We start from the raw sequence: 17325 nt of genomic DNA, 5'->3' as shown, positions 1-17325 counted from the left end.
ACCTTGCAGAGTAGATTTTCGTTATGTTATTCTACATGGGACCCTGGGCTCATTGAAAACTCCATCAGTTTTACAAAACAATGTTAAGCCCACGCGAAGTCCAAGAACATTGAAAGCACTCACATTTCATGTACATAATGGATAAGAGCAATGTTTTTATTTTCTTGTTACTCCTGAATTGGGCAATTTCTAGCATTTCAACAAAATGTAATCATATCCTTGCCTCTGAGCAACATGTTTAATTTACTTTTGGTGTTTTTTTTCCTATTCATATATTAACTTATTTGAACAGCAGAGTCACAGAGAGAATACAGATGGAGATCTTAAAAAAAAAAGATTTATTTTTATTACAAAGTCAGATTTACAGAGAGAGAGAGAGAGAGAGAAACCTTCCACCCGCTGATTCACTCCCCAAGTGGCCCCAATGGCTGGAGCTGAGCCAACCCAAAGGCCCAGAGCTAGGAGCTTCTTCTGGGTCTCCCAAGTGGGTGCAGGGTCCCAAGGCTTTTGGCCGTCCTTGATTGCTTTCCCAGGCCACAGACAGGAGCTGGATGGGAAGCTGGGCAGCTGGGCCATGAACCAATGCCCATATGGGATCTTGGTGCATGTAAAATGAGGACTTTAGTCACTAGGGTACCATGCTGGGTCCAGATGGAGGTCTTCCATTGACTGATTCACTCCCTCAAAATACTGCAGCAGTCAGACCTGGACCAGGTCAAAGACAGGAGTCAGGAACCCCATCCTGATGTCACAAAGCAATGGCAGGGACACTAGTCCTTGAGTCATCATCAGCTGCCTTACCACACATATTACAGAACAACTGAAACTGTCACTCCACCCCCTTTTCTTTCAAAATTTATTTATTTTTATTGGAAAGGCAGATTTACAGAGAAAAGGACAGGCAGAGAGAAAGATCTTCCATTCACTGAATCAGTTCCCAAGTGACTGCAATAGCCAGAGCTGACCTGATCCGAACACAGAAGCCCAGAGCTTTTTCCAGGTTTCTCACTGGGATGCAGGAGCCTGAGGAGTTAGGTCACCCTCTGTTGCTTTTCCAGGCCATAAGCAGGGAGGTGGATGAGAAGTTGAGCTGCTGGGACTTGAACTGGCACCCATTTGGGATGCCGAGGCTACAGGCAGAGTATTAGTGCACCATACCGCAGCACAGACAGACCAACAGGTGGCTCTTTAAGCCATTTGTAGCACTGTGCTGCTACTCCCTCTTAGACTTTCTCTAAATTTCGCTTTTGCCTTCAAGTATATTTTCACGATGTTTTTATTTATGTATTATGAAATACTTGGTTCAGTTGTCTCCCAGTAGTGTTCTGTATGTGGATGACATTATCTGTAAATCACAGGTGCACACATATGTGCGATGGTACGTTTCAAGTCCTAGACTAGCATTCCACTGAGTGTGTTATTTGTGCATAAACACCTCGTGTCTTCATTGCAGTTTCCCCATAGCATACCTCTTCATATTTCACATCCAAGATACTCTTGGTCTTGCATGTGAAAGCTCTCAGCCCTCCTGTTTCTTTTGACTGCGCTTGCCTCCTCGTCAAGCGACACCTTCTCCTCTGACAGTATGTGTATCCTTGTCTGCTTTCAGATTACCTTTCTTAGAAGGCTGTCCCTCATTAATCCTGGATCTGTCTAAAAATGTTTGATTTTGTTTTCCCCCAGCACTTATTGCTGCTGTCTGTGGTATAAAATTTGCACAGATTACAGTGTTTTATTTAATTGCTCTTTAAATTGTTTAACACCCAACTTTCTTTCAGCTCTTGAATTCTACAAAGCTCTCAGGGCGTCTTTGTCCCCAGCTAGACACGAGCAGTTCTGCAGTTAAACCTTCCCTCTCTTGGTATTTGAAAATCAGACTCTGCACAGGTGTGCAATGAGTTCTTGTGAATCAACTGCATCTTTACAGGTGGGATGCCACAGAAGACGGGCTAAGCTTCAGCATGTGCAGTTTAGGTTGAACATAGGAGATAAATTCCCTGATAATAAAATTGATTGAAGGCGAGAACAAAATATTGAAGAACAACAAGGACTCTGTTCCCTGGAGATGTCTAAAGGGGAAAAATAATTTATCTTAGGTGGAGTTAGGGCCCTAGACTAGCAGATCTACTGAGATTTTTATCTGAATCAAGGCTTTTATTAAAATCCTCAATGGTAACACTAACACTGCTTTCATAACATGTCTCTGGTAAGGGGTTTCTGGCAAATATATATATGTGTGTGTGTGTATGTTTAATTTTTCTGTTAAAAACAATGAGCAAAAATAACATCAGAAAAGCTGAATTAGTGTTATAATGAAATACAGACTCTGAAAAATTAAAACATGGAGGAACTGTATGTTACTGATGATTTTCTTTGTCCGGTGATGCCGAATATATTTTGTTCTGTTTGCTTGCCTTCTTCAAAAATGCAAGGGAAAATATTTCTTGTGATGTTCCCTTTTCCTGCCTAGCTAATGATAATAATTCTATCAGAGATAGAGACTTTCTATTCTTACTCTATCACAAGAATTAATTTTCTCATTTTGTAGCAATGAGACAAGCTGAGAAGTGAATCCAATACTTTCCTTTTACAACTTATACCTTCTCCTTGTGGGTGTGGGCATTTGTGCCTGCTTCATATTTCTTCTGAGCTTTAATATTTTCCTTTCTACTTCATTTATTTTCAGTTGTTTTAATATGGTTTCCAATTATAAAAATGGGATTTCTGGGGAGAAAATAAAACTCTAAGTGCCAGTGAGATGAGACTCTGTAGCTTGGCTTTCTTAGATTGCTTTTATTTTTACGTAATTCTTGTTAGAGAAATGGTGTTAACAATTGTTCCTTCATACTTTTCAGGCAAGTATATGCAAGATGATATAATTAAAAATCCTATCTAGCCTAATTGATAGAGTTTTATAAAATTGTGAAGTATGAGTATTTTATCTTATGTCAGACTATGGAACATTGCCCCTGCTAGCTAGTAATATTAAATTCAGGTCCCTGGAAAATCCTCAAAATTCACTTATTTACAAAATAATGGCTTTAATCAATTGCTGTCAAAACTCCTATAACAGGGATTGTCACTTTACTGGTGGAAAATTAATATGAGCTAAAGCATATCCTCTAAAATATAACAGTAGTGCAAGGACTGTCTGATCCGACATGCACAAGCTAAGTGGGGGTCTTCAAAAAAAAAATTCATGAAAAAAATGCGATGAAAAAACTATGCATGGATTTTTTCTACAAAAATTTGATTATATTTTCATTCTTGATAACTTTTTGTAGTAGTTTGGTATTCCCTTCAGATTCAGTGCTGCTGATGCTTGGCACGGAGTGAGCTTATGCTCAATTTGCCAATCCAACTCTGATTATTTTCTAACTGGGAAAAATGGGTAACGGGTCAAAATAAAGTCACCTACTGAAGTGTTCAAAGGAGTCTGTTTGGATTCATATCAAATCTTTCCAGTTGTTACGAGAAATAAGTACACCAAGTCTTCTGCTTTGAACTGTGCTGCCACACTAGATGTCTCATATCCTCTGATGTCCTACATGGTCATTCATGCTGTCTTTATCTAAAACGTCATCTGCCTTATTCAAGAAAACTTTTGCAAGTTTTAAAGTAATCTGGTCATTGTGAGTGTCTTCCTGGGAGAAGAAAAAAATGAAGAAAGTTGAAACAAAAAGAACAGAAAGTGAAAAAGCAGCAAAAGTCCTATGTCATTGTGTGACTTAACTTGGCTGAAAATGCAAAACTGTCTAAAAACTTTTATTGGCAGAAGATTCACATGAATCTTCCATAGACTAATTTGCATGTTTGAGATGGTTTTAATGTTTCTGGAACTGTGTATATTTTTATGAATGCAAAAAGTTTCTAAAGAAATATAATTAAATATTAAAATATCAGTGAAAAAGCCACATGGAATTCATTTTTTTTTTTCTGGCTATACACCAGAATGAAGCTGAGAGGAATCCATGGAACTGATAACTTACCTGCAACGTGAATGCTTCCGTTCCTCAGGAACATCTTTTCCAGCTAATGCCCAGCTCGTTTTGATGCTTGGGTCTTGCATTACCTGTAAAGCAGCTGCCGTGTGTCCCCATTTTGCCCCAAATCTCCCAGGGAAAGAAATGATGAGCTGTGAGTTTATAAGCAAATCAGAAGTAGAAGGACTGAAGCTGAATAGCTTTTCACCTGGATCCATTTATTGGAAAGAATCCAGAGTTTGCCATAAAGAATAGTAATAGATGTTCTGGGAGCTTCCCAGGCGTGTATGTGCTGGTCGTAGACGGTGTATTAACAGTGGGCCAGAGCATTTCAACAGCAGCATTTCCTGAGGCTTTGAAAATAAGCTAATGTTTATTTTTAAAGGGGCAGTCAAATATTTTTTTAACAGACCTTTCCATGAAATCTTTGCCTCCCACCTCTGCATTCTTTTCTCGGAAAATATTTGTATTTCTCTGTTAGTGACTTTTCTGAGAATATGTTAATAGAGTTTTTTATTTATTTTTTTTCATTGTTTTGCAGAGATGCAGATGGAAGAGAAATGCTCAGGGAAAATCCTTTTGGAGTTGAGACACTTTCATTTGAATATTTCCGCAATCATTGATCTTCCATGCAGGGCTCCATTTATCACTTTAGACAGCCCTGCTCTTGGTTCTGTTTCTTAATATGTTACCAGAGGCTTGTCCTGCCATATGCAAATCAGTTATTTTAGCATAAACTCTCCTTTTGTTTATCTATTATCAGTTCTTTTACTGCCATCTACCATGGGCCAAATGTTCTGGAGTGTAAAGAACCACCCACAGGGTACTTACAGTCTATTTGAAAGACAAATCCTATACACACAGAGCGATTCATGATAGTGCCATATTAAGTGCTAGTTTGTGTTGATACTGTACAACACTTACATTATGCTTATGGGAAATGAAAATGAGACTCTAATAACAATCACTACCAAAAGAAAGACTGCACAATTAGTTCAAAAACAGCATCTCATGTGGACATGAGGGTAGATTGGGGATAACATCGGGGCATTTCAAAAAGTTGGTGGGAAAGTGGAATTCAAAGAACGTTTTATGATGGCACAAGAAGTTTGTGAATTGCATGCACAGCTTTTTCACAATGTACATTTTCCATGAATTTTTGAAGACACCTCCTATGGTTAAAGAATAAAGGAAAAATAATGAAGAAGTCTTTGGATTATGGTATAACATCAACTCAGTTTTTATGGTATAATACATGAGAATTATGTGACTTTTACACAGAGGAATTCTTTTATCCTCAAAGCCTTAAAAAGTGATTTTTGAGGGTGAAGGATATAGGAAGCCAGAGGAGACACCATTTTAGGAGGCACCTTGTTGCAGTTCTCTGTAAGCAACTCTTGAGAAGGTAATTCCTTATTTACTTGCATTTGTAGGAGTTGTTTCTTGGAAAGCATTTTTAGTCCTTTAGAGGAAAAAAAAAATACCTTGGTTAGTGACCATGAATGAGACTGGAGGACAAGATAATCTTTTCAGATAGGAAAATAAGAAGATAGAGATAAATTTATTTTTAGAGGGACATCTACTTTCTGGGTAATTAAAGTGTTTCTATCAGATAAGGAGCTGAGTGTAACAATTTCTGGATCTTACGATAATCTGATTTGTCCCATTTTCATGATGAGAAGAGGATGTAAGAGGAACTGATTGTTCAAAGTGTGAGACTCCATGTGGGAGACAAGTCTCAAGCATGAACAGCCATGGATACCCAAGTGACGCTGAGTTTCAGTGACAGACTAGACCAAGGGCTTGCAGGTGGATTTCCTGGAAAACACACTTTACAGGCTTATTTAAAAAAAAAAAAAACACTAGATACTTAACTTTCAAATGCAAGGTATTTGTCAACATTATCTGAAACACCGGGAGTGAAGGCAAATGTTCTAACATATTTGTTTTCTTACAATTAAAGCGAAGCTGACATGTTGAAGAGTTGTTCTTCAAAGATATTCCAAGGCTGCTAAATTTTTGTCAATAATTAGCCTTCTCTTGGCTGTGCAGACAAGGAACTCAGATTTTTTTTTTTTTTTTGCTCCTCACATTTGCCAAGTAAGGATTTTTCACTTTGAAATTTCCTCATCCTGGTGTTTGCATGTAAGCATTTCAAACAGAATCCTCGCCCTCAGCCACCATGTGTAGTATTGCGTTTATGCATTCAACTTCTTCCTCAAGTGATGCTATTTTTTTCTGCCTCAGCCTGACAGCCACTAATAATAACACATGAGGACAGTCAGACAAAATGAAGACAAATGCTGCTTGTCGCAGCAGAATCATAATGTCTTCAGACTCAGTAAAGACAGTCTAACTGTATGTGGATGTTCTTTATAGCTTACTTAGACCTGTGGTTTTTCCCTGTAGGTTGTTTTTTTTTTTTTTAAGCACAAACATTGTGCAGAAATACATTAAGGCAACATATGGGCCTGTTAGTTAGCCAAAACAATGTGGAACCATGGAGAATAGAGATTGCAAAGCACAGATGGATACTGTAAAAAATTCATGAGTGGCATAACAGATCTACAAGGTAAATTTTAGTCAAAATTCAAGTGGAAAGCATGGGAAATACTTAAGAATTTGGCTTTATGAGGTTTTTCAAATCACACAAGATGAAACATTGTGAATATTCTGCAGATTTGTTTACGCCATAATGTGAAAATCAGAGCTCATCATTCAGGAATAGTTATGTCTATATAGACTCATGCCATCAGAAGTGGATTGCTGATAAACAATAGCGCTTTGCTTCTATTTGATGTAAATGCTGCAGTGTTAAATATCCATATGATTTCCAGCTCAGTATTAGAAAGTGTCAGTCACAGTGACATGACAAGCAAGAGGAGCTCATCGAGCTGGTCTCTGAGTAGCCACAAGCTGTCCAATAACCAGGTATTCATGCTGTATTGCTTTGTTGTTAAAACAGAGATCTAAACAGTAAATTGGCAAACCATTTCCCCCTCGTTTGTGTTTGGTTTTCTTAACCACAGCTGAAGCCTCGAGGAGACACCACTAGATACCCAACTGAGATAGATACCCCTTTAATTTTACAAATGCTTGTTTGTTTGTTTGTTTTGGACATTACTGTAGCTCAACATGGATGTCTTTCCTTAGGGGACAAGTGGTTATTCTGCATGTCTTTGAAATGAGTCAAATAAATATGTACTTTTGATCTTCACTGTCTAGAACCAGTCCCATTCAGCAAACCTTCTTTTTTTTTAAAAGACTTATTTTTATTATTTTTTTATTGGAAAGGTGGATATACAGAGAGGAGAGACAGAGAGGAAGATCTTTCGTCCAATGATTCACTCCCCAAGTGAGCGCAATGGCTGATACTATGCCAATCCGAAGCCAGGAGCCTCTTCCGGGTCTCCCACACGGGTACAGGGTCCCAAAGCTTTGGGCCGTCCTCGACTGCCTTCCCGGGCCACAGGCAGGGAGCTGAATGGGAAGTGGGGCTGTCGGGATAGAACCGGCGCTCATATGGGATCCCGGGCGTGCAAGGCGAGGACCTTAACCACTGAGCCACCACACCGTGCCCTCAGCAAACCTTCTTAAGAATGATTCATGGACAAAGTAATTTGATCTGGTGAAATAATATGGTCTCCAAATTTTGCATGGAATAGGGTGAAAAAATCAGAGGAGATTGCTGCATATGTTGGAATTTCTGATTACCTTAAATGTACCTGTGAAGTTAAAGCAACTTTGTAAGTGACTGTTAAGTTCTAATGATGGAATAATTTCCCATTTGGAAGCTTCTTAATTTTGAGTTGAAAATGCTGTCATACAGAATTTAGGTTATGTGTTGTCATTTTCTTGCTAGAAAGACAAAACGTGGTAAGCTATTCTCTGCGTTAAGGCTTAGGTGACATTCAGAGTGATCTGCTAGATATGTTAACAGCCCAAACACTGGGTAGGCAGTTGTGATTAACTTACTTTTTTGTAATTAGGGAGACTATGCATGCAGACCTCTTCAGAGGTTTTGTTGTACCCTAAAAAGCTACTAGTTCATTATTTTGGTGCATTCAGAATACCATGTAATCAGAAGCTACGCAGTGAGATTAAAAGTAGGCACTGTGTACAGAAAGGAGCTGAGATCATTTCTTGAACTGGACCAGTTTTTAATTTTTGAATTGTTTTTTCTCTAGGTAACATAATACAGAAGTAGAGTTTGTAGTTGACTTTTCATTCTTGGCACTAATGCCACCGTCGGGACCTTGGGACAGCAAATTGAACTTTCTGATAGTTTTCCTAATAGCTCTTTCAGGCAGTTTGGGGTGTCCTTAGTGAATTAAAGTTTGCATTAGTGAACCCACTGAGCAGCGGCCAAGACTAATTCTCAACTCTGTATGACATTTCACACATTGTCAGATCTTAGCAAGTGTTACACGATAACATTTTGAGATCCTCATCTGAGAGTTGATGGGGAAATATCAGCTAGTATATATAAGCTCTGCCAGCTAAGTTGAGCACCATGTAAAAGTATGTCGCAGGAAAACAGGTAAGGAAGGCACTGTTTTATTTCCTCCAAATAAAAGGTAAATTTACTCCTAAAATTTAACAGTGATATAGGAAAATGAGTACTAGCAAGAAAAAGAAAAATAACAAGAAACATATAAGTAAAACTAATAGGAATAAAGTTGGAACTACAAAGAGAAAACTGAATTGTGTTTCTTCCTTGCTGTCTATCTGTGTCTCATGTTCATACAGAAATTATTAGAAGGTTGTGGCAAATGTCAGCTAAATTAAAAATGTGTGCCCGACGTGATAGCCTTGTGGCTAAATCGTTGCCTTGCATGCGCTGGGATCGCATGTGAGCACCATTTCAAGTCCCAGCTGCTCCACTTCCCATCCAGCTCTGGGGTCTAAAAAAGCAGTAGAGCAAGACCCAATGCTTTGGAACCCTGCACCCATGGAGGAGATCCCAAGGAGGCTCTTGGCTTCAGATCTGCTCAGCTCTGGCCATTGGGGTCACTTGGGGAGTAAATCAGTGGATGGAAGATTTTTCTCTTTGTCTCCCCTTCTCCCTGTAATTCTGCCTTTTCAATAAAAATAAATAAATTAGAAAAACATGTGTACATATGCATGTGTGTATGTATATATATATATCATATAGCCTTATATACACACACATATGCAGACATTTCTAACACATATATATATCACAAATCCTTGTCTTATAACTTGATTTATTGGCAATTCTCTTCAAAAGTATCACTTTCTTTAATACTTTGTGAAAAGATTGTTGCAGAAGAGCACACTTGAACTGGCCATCCAGATTGGGTGAAGAGAAATGAAAGAGAAGGCTTTTTAAGTTAGGTGGGTGTATTCATCTTCCTGTGGTACACAGTCCCAAACTACTTGGGTCACTTGCTTGTGTTCCTAGTCACCTGCGTTTAGGTGAAGAGCAGGACCACTGGGCATTTGAACAATGAGCTGGAGTCCTACAGTAAGTAGGATTGGAAGTCCTGGGAATTATGAGGTTGCTTCAAAGTGTCCCATGTGCAATAAATTACTTCAGTTTTTTCCTTATTTCTCTGTCTGTTGTAGCACCTGGTACAAGAAAATGAGCCAGGATTTGGCTTTTATTTGGCTTACATTGACTGTTTTTTGGCCTGTTAGGTTTTTCTTCACTAATGAATAATACTTTTCACAGACATGATTTTATAGGCCTTACACAAATCTCGCTAAGTCATAGATGTAGTATTGCAAGCAAGACTACTTTGTATCCTGAAGGATTTATCATGTCCAGATTCTACTAGAAAAATAGCTGTGATGTCCTACTGTATTCTACAATTTAAAAGATATTAGCCTTTATCTTTGAAACTATTGAAGGGAAGTTGTTAGGAAAGATGGCTTTCTTCTTTATCTGCCTGGGTAGCAGCTCAGATGTCCACGTTGATGCTAGAGCCACTTTTCCTATGCCACCTGATGTGTTCTTCCTACAAGCTTCCTAAAAATAACTCCAGACCTTTATGGGAGACAGTATGGAGATGTATCAGCTATCTGAAAATAGACCTTTGATATGATCCAGCCATCCCACTCCTGGGAATTTATCCAAACAAAATGAAATCAGCACATGAAAAAGTTATGTGTAGCCTCATATTTATTTCAGCACGATTCCCAACTGCTATGATATGGACTCGATTCAGACTCCCGTAGACTGATGACTTGAAAAAGAAAGTGTGGTATATATACCTATAGAATACTACTCAGCCATAGAAAGAATGGAATTTTAGTCTTTTACACCTAAATGGATCCAGTGGAAACCATTTAGCTTAGTGAAATAAACCAGTCCGCAAAGCACAAATATGTTCTCTCTGATCTGTAAGAACTAGTACACAGAATACAAAAAAAATATAATCTGTAGGAGTAAGATTGATTTCCTGAGATCTGATTATTCCTTATAGATTTTGTCTACGATCCTGAGGAATGGTAGGTGGTGGTTGCTTATTTTTCTACTTGCTGTAGTTGATATCTTTACCTAATGAAGTATTAAGCTTATGATTGTGAAGTTAAATAAAAGTATACCATTGTTAAAATTAAGAAACAAGAATAAGGAAGAAAGGAGGCAGTTGGATGGGAGAGAATGCAGGATAGAAGGATGTATTCACTATACTTCTGAATGTGTATCATGAAACACATAAAATTTATTTCCTTTATATAAACAAAGAAAAAAATCAAGGCGATTTAACTCTAAGGTGATTGTTTAACCATGTGCTATCTGTTTGTCTGCAGTTGATGAGTGAGATGTCGAGGCCAAGTTCAAGGATTCATTGTTCTTTGGGAAATTTTCTTGTGTTTAATTACACAGCCATGCCTGGCACTTAATTCTTAGTCATTGCTTACACCAGGATAGAGAGCATATGGAGCTTTCACCATTAATAACAAAATAGTTCAAAGATATGTATTTCACTGTTAGTGATATCTTCTTAAACTTGAAATAAGTTGCGAAAACTTCCCCAGTAATCCAATTTATGGCTGCAGTTTGATCTGTACTTAAGATCATGAGCAATGAGGAAGTTCAGATGATTTTACTTAAATAAATTGAGCTAAAAGAAATCCTGAAATAACAACCAGAAAGAGATTCTCCAGAGATAACTGATGATATTGGGAATAAACAATAAGGTTGGAATATGAGTAATAAAATAAACCAGAGGGCATATAAAGGGAGCAAATGGACGATAGTTGAAAGCTGTGCAAAATGAGGAGGTTACATGACCTATTTTGACACAATTATCCATGCCTGTGAGGATCAGAAATAAAGCTGACATCAGTCCAAGGATGGACAAGGAGCTCCTCGGCAGAGGGGTTAGGGTTAGGGTTAGGGAAGGGAAAGGAAAGGAGGCTAGGGTTGTAGTGATCTTTATACAACACTGTGATTCTGGCAAAATCTTACTTTGTCTTATGTCCTATTACGAGACGTACATATGAGATTGCCTCTGGCCAAATAGACTTCTAGACTTTATTTATTTGTGCATTTACTTTGAGAAGAGGTTGACCCAACTGACTCCATTTTTATTTTGACCACTTTCCTGAGATGTACTGCCTGCCTTTCTCCTCCTCTAAGGAACTGGCTCCAAACTATTTGTTTCTCCATGCTTCTATGCAGAAAATTGCAAAGCTAGAATTTCTTCCTTATTGCAGAAGGCCTTAGGACCTGAAAAAAAGAGTGTGAGGGCAGAATGAGGGCAGTGTTCTCTGCTGAGTAACAGCTCATCTGGTCTGCACAGTGTGGGTGAGATGGCTGCGTCATTTAGACACACAGGGTGATTTCCAGCGTTGTTTATAGACTTTTGGCTTAGAAAATTGCAGAATCATCTTGGTGATATTTTGAAAACCCTGCATATAGATTTATCAAGGAGATGAGGCTCAATTAGGATTTTTGAAAAAGATTTTTTTTAATTGGGAAAGCAAATATACAGAGAGAGGGCAATACAGAGAGGAAGATCTGTCCGCTGGTTTACCCCTCAAGTGGCTGCAACAGCTAGAACTGAGCTGATCTTAAGCCAAGTGCTTGAAGCTTATTCCAGGTCCTCCACACCGGTGCATGATCCCAAGGCTTTGGGCCATCCTCTATTGCTTTCCCAGGCCGCAAGCAGAGAGCAGGATGGGAAGTGGAGCAGCTGGAACATGAACCGGCACCCATATGGGTCCCCAGTAGATGCAAGGTGAGGATTTAGCCTCTAGGTTCACACTAAGCCCTCAATTAGGAGAGATGGACATTTGGAAAGATCTTCATCCTGCTGGTTCGCTCTCCAATGAGCTGCAATGACCAGTGCTGGGTCAGGCCGAAGCCAGGAGCCTGGAGATCTGTTGGTCTGCCTAGAAGCCCAAATCCCTCAGGTTATCTTCTGTTGCCTTTCTAGGCACATTAGCAGGAAGTTGGATCTGAAGTGGAGCAGCCATGATTTGGACTAGGGCTCATATGAGACACTGGCATTTCAGGCTAGGCGGTAATGCTGGATCCCCAGTCCTTGCCCCCTCTCATTTGAAGGAAAGTGACATGATTCCTTGGAGAAAAGCATGAGTGGCCAATTCTCCTTGTCTGCGATTTGCTAGCAATCCCATGGAAAATTCCTTGAGTTCTGAGGTCTTTATTTTAAGGTGGTCTCCCTCTAGGATTTGTTGAACTGTTTGGATCAGGAGAGGTTCTCATAGAACATATGGTGTGGTGTGATTCCAGCAGTCTTCCTTCTCCCCTCTCCCAGCTGTGCTCACATTCCTGGGGGTCAGTACTGTAACAAGGATAACACTTTGATGTTATCCCGGAGACGTAAGTCAGGCAGTGGAATTGCCATCAGATTTTGGCAGTCACTAAGATGAGCACTCGGGGAAGGTTGTGGGTTTACATTTGATTTCCACATCCATCTCCTTCCTGCAAATTAAATTATTAATTTCCCCACATGCCTTCTTGTTTAACGAGAGGACTAGTGGCCTTTATCTGTGCATGTGTGCAAACAAAACATCACAGCAGGGGTTCCTGAACTGCCCAGACAAGCTGAGGGGGAAGCAGCCAGATACCACTGTCCTCTTGCAGTCTGTGGCGTTTACAAAGTCTGGCTGGCTGTTGGCATCATAAACATGGGAGGACACAGGCTCCACTGCACTTCCCCACATACAAATCCAAAGATGAAAGCTCCTTTTCTGAATACAAAGGAGAGATCAAAAGAGGAAGAAATAATGGCATTTAAAATGCACATGTGACATTCGAAATTATAATATGATTGTTTTTCCAGGTTCCATTACAGTGGTGCTATTTTCTTAGATGATACAGTGTTGCTTGATTACTTTTCCATATTTGAGATAATAAATGCTCACATCAACATCATTTTAGATTTCTTAACATATGAATTCTACCACATATGGCTTTTCTGGCTTTTCACAGCAACATCTTATGAGTTAAATATAAGTATTGGTTTTTCCCAGTCTCCAGTATTCCTAAACACCAGATCCTGGATCTTATTTGATGAAAGAATAGCATATATCCATGTATGTCTTTTTATTGTAAGAATTACTTAAATATGCAGATTTTAGATATTAGCTTTTCTTGTTACAGTCAATAAATGGATTTTTGTTTATTTCATACTAATTGAATATTGACACTACTGCCAGCTAAAGCAATTTGACTGAAATGTCTTGATTTTTTTTTTTTTAGAAAAGATTGGTTTATTTATCAGAAAGTGTTAGAGAGACCATCCAGTGGTTCCCATTATAGCTATACAATGGCCAGAACTGGATCAGGCCAAAACCCAGAGCCAGGAGCTTGATCAGGTCTCCACGTGGGATGACTGGGGCCCAAACATTGAGGCGTCTTCTGCTGGTGTTCTCAGGCAGTTAGCAGAGAGCTGGATCAGAAGCAGAGGAGCCAAGCCCAAGGACATACAGCTTAATTTTCAAATGTTGGGTTTCTGGCTTTATGATTTGATCAAATTCTACGTTATCAATTAAAGAGGATTTCAGATTATTTTAAAGACTTGTTGTCACTTGACCTTATTTTATGAAGGTCACATTCCTTGAGGATCTCAAGTTTACCTCTGCTCGGTAAGTGGCAGTGATATTATGCATTTATTGAAATTAAATTAGAAATTCAAAGTTAAGCTAAATGAAAAGTCAATTTTAGTGACTTATAATGTGAAAGCTATGGATAACTCACAGATCAAGTTCATATCTCTGTGGATATCTACTCCATCACCTACTTATTAATTATTCCAAAGGAAAAACATACAATTTTCTGAGTCACTGCACAATCAAAACACCCTCTATTTAAAAATAGTATCACTAAGTAATCCATGCAAATAGTATTAGTCTCTCTGATCGCTTTTTAATATCACATTCATAGTATGGCACACAGCATAGCTTATGTTTGGGAATGCATGAAATTATTTCTTTAAAAATTAAGAAAAACTGAAAATGACTTAGGAGAACCGTACTTGTTTAACTGCATGTAAGTCATTTATTAAGGAAAAGATACTCGAGGAACTCCCAGCTCTTCCTACCTCATTGGATTAAGGGGAGTAATCTTTCAATTACAGTGATAGTTTTTTTAAAACATTTATTTATTTTTATTACAAAGTCAGATATACAGAGAGGAGGAGAGATAGAGAGGAAGATTTTCTATCTGATGATTCACTCCCCAAGTGAACGCAACGGCTGGTGCTGTGCCAATCCAGAGCCGGGAGCCAGGAGTCTCCTCCAGGTCTCCCACACGGGTGCAGGGTCCCAAAGCTTTGGGCCGTCCTCGACTGCTTTCCCAAGCCACAAGCAGGGAGCTGGATGGGAAGTGGAGCTGCCAGAATTAGAACCGGTGTCCATATGGGAACCTGGCACGTTCAAGGCGAGGACTTTAGCCGCTAGGCCACGCCACCGGGCCCAATTACAATGATAGTTTTAAGGAAAGGAGGAAGTTTGTTACTGTATTTTTGTAATAAAATTCCTCAGGAAGAAAAAGTGGCTTCCCTTTAATAAACCATTTCTGTTCATTTGCTTTGTGATGCTACATAAATATAATTAAATGTACATCTATTTATGCAGCATGTGGGCACTTATTTTTGGTTCTGTGAACATTTCATGAGATTATCTGACCTTAATCATTTTGTATTTTCATAAGACAAATATCACAAAAATCTCATACTTGTAAATACACTCCTTTTGGATTGTAAAACCTTTAGTTGGTTTGGAATAACCTGTGCTAAGTCTTAGTTTATTGAAAGGACCATGTTGGCTCCACTTGGTGCTGCAGCCTCATTTTCCACGTTCTGTTTCAAAGGAGCCCTCTGCTGGACAGCTCTGCCCGGTGTGGCACGCATGCATGCGCGCGCACACACACACCCCACATTTATATATGATTTATAGGCTACAGTTAATATAACCCAAAAGCCATTTGTGATTGAAACTCTATCGCTGCAAATTGAATGCATCGCTGAAACTTGTTTTGTCATCACTTTTTCATATTTAATGAACACGCAATTGTCTAAAAATAAAATGTTCATCCTTAAAGTTTACTGTAAATCACTGTACATCAGCATATTCCCACACATGAGATAATCGTGGTAAATTAACATTCATTACCAATAATTTTAGTAATGAATTATTCAGCTGATATGCAATTATCACACATGTTTCTAGAGCAATTACTTTATTACATAGGTATTTCATGCCATTAATTCTACTTGTCTGTATTACATTTGTAAATGCATGGATTTTTTTCAGTGACCATAGTATAGCCAATGCAAGCTTTTTAAAAACTGTTTGTTTGTTCAGTGTCATCACGGTGTTAAGGTATACAGCTCCTAATAGCTACATTCAGAAAACTTGCAAATAGAAAATGGCTGTGTTAAATAAGACAAAAGGTAAAACTTCAAATAGCAAAAACACAAACAAAACCCTGTACTCTGTTCTATGAAGTTACAAAAATAGCATGTTGCTCGTAGTTGTATATCAGCAAGCACACATCATCTTAAATTGCGTTTCACACGTTATGACTGAAGGAAATGATAAACAATTGCTGTATAGTCCCATGCATAGTTAGCCCGGTAAAGGGAGATCGCATAGCATTGTAAAACTAGGAGCCTTTCAAGCTGAAGAGACTGAGTTCAAATCCTGCCTTTATGATTCTGATTTATTTGACCTCATCTTCAGACAGAAGGCAGTGAAGCAATTTGAGAATGCTGTGCTAAGTGTTCATATTGTGTGTCAGGAGCACATAATGAGGTTCCTGGGAAACATGCTGCTGGAGTGTGCTCCATACATTGGCAGGTAGATGCCTTGTTAGAATGGGTTGCTGTTGCTTATGTTAGCAAGGAGCTGCCATGATTTTGTTGTTTTTCAATTTTACCTCTGTGCAGCAAATTAAACATAGTGAAGTGTAAGTTGTCAAGACTATGTGAAGTTGTAGGCAGAGTTTAAAGTTAAACCATAATGATGAAAGCCTGGAAATGGCCATTTCTCTGAAATGATTGAAGTGAGGAGAACTATCGAAGATATTTTTTAAAAATTATGTTTGATGTAAAGAGTTATTATCTCAGAACATTTTAGCGCAACACAATATTCTTATTTTCACAGTTAAGATACAACGGAAAGGCTTTATCCTAAATGCAATAGATAGTTCAGTGGCTGAAGTCCTCACCTGCATGTGCCAGGATCCCATATGTGCATCGGTTCGTGTCCCAGTGGCCTGCTTCCCATCCATCTCCCTGATTGTGGCCTCGGAAAGCAGTAGACAATGGCCCAAAGCCTTGGGACCCTGTACCCACATGAGAGACCCAGAAGAAACTCCTGGCTCCGGCCTTCAGATCAGCTCAGCTCCAGCCTCGGTGACCACTTGTGGAGTGAACCAGTGGTTGAAAGATCTTTCAGTATCTCTTTCTCTCTGTATATCTGTCTTTCCAATAAAAATAAAAAAATACAAGTACAGTAGAAAGAGGAATGGCAAGGCTGAAAAAGTACTGTTAGGTCACTCACCACCAATTTTGTCTTGGGCTATGCACCTGTCACATTTCATATGGTTACCAGCTTGATTCTTTGAACATCTTTAGGAAAATTCTGTATCTTGGTAATAGCTTAAATATATGTATATAGGTTTTATTTTCCTAGATATGTTAATGAGGACCCAGCATGTAGTATGAGATGAATGAATCTTGTTTGCATGAGTAAAAGAATAAACACACAGACCCTTCTTTCCTCTAGTAGCAAATTCTGAAATACTCTTCAGGAGATGGTAAGTTGAGCCAGACTTTCCCTAGAAGGAAAACCCTCAGTACAAAGCCAATGATTCCAACAGCTTTATGAGATGGGTACCTGT

At 38.9% G+C, this 17325-nt stretch overlaps 1 protein-coding gene across 6 annotated transcripts in view; it reads left to right on the top strand.

Annotated features, from left to right (window-relative positions):
- NPAS3 (neuronal PAS domain protein 3) overlaps positions 1-17325 on the top strand; it is an 827147-nt gene that overhangs the window by 457582 nt on the left and 352240 nt on the right. The window lies entirely within an intron of this gene.

Source organism: Ochotona curzoniae, unplaced genomic scaffold (assembly GCF_017591425.1).
Source record: "Ochotona curzoniae isolate NIBS_2020 unplaced genomic scaffold, NIBS_Ocur_1.0 scaffold_4701, whole genome shotgun sequence".
NCBI lineage: Eukaryota > Metazoa > Chordata > Mammalia > Lagomorpha > Ochotonidae > Ochotona > Ochotona curzoniae.
Note: the sequence above shows the minus strand (reverse complement) of the source record. Positions and strands in the feature narration are given on the sequence as shown.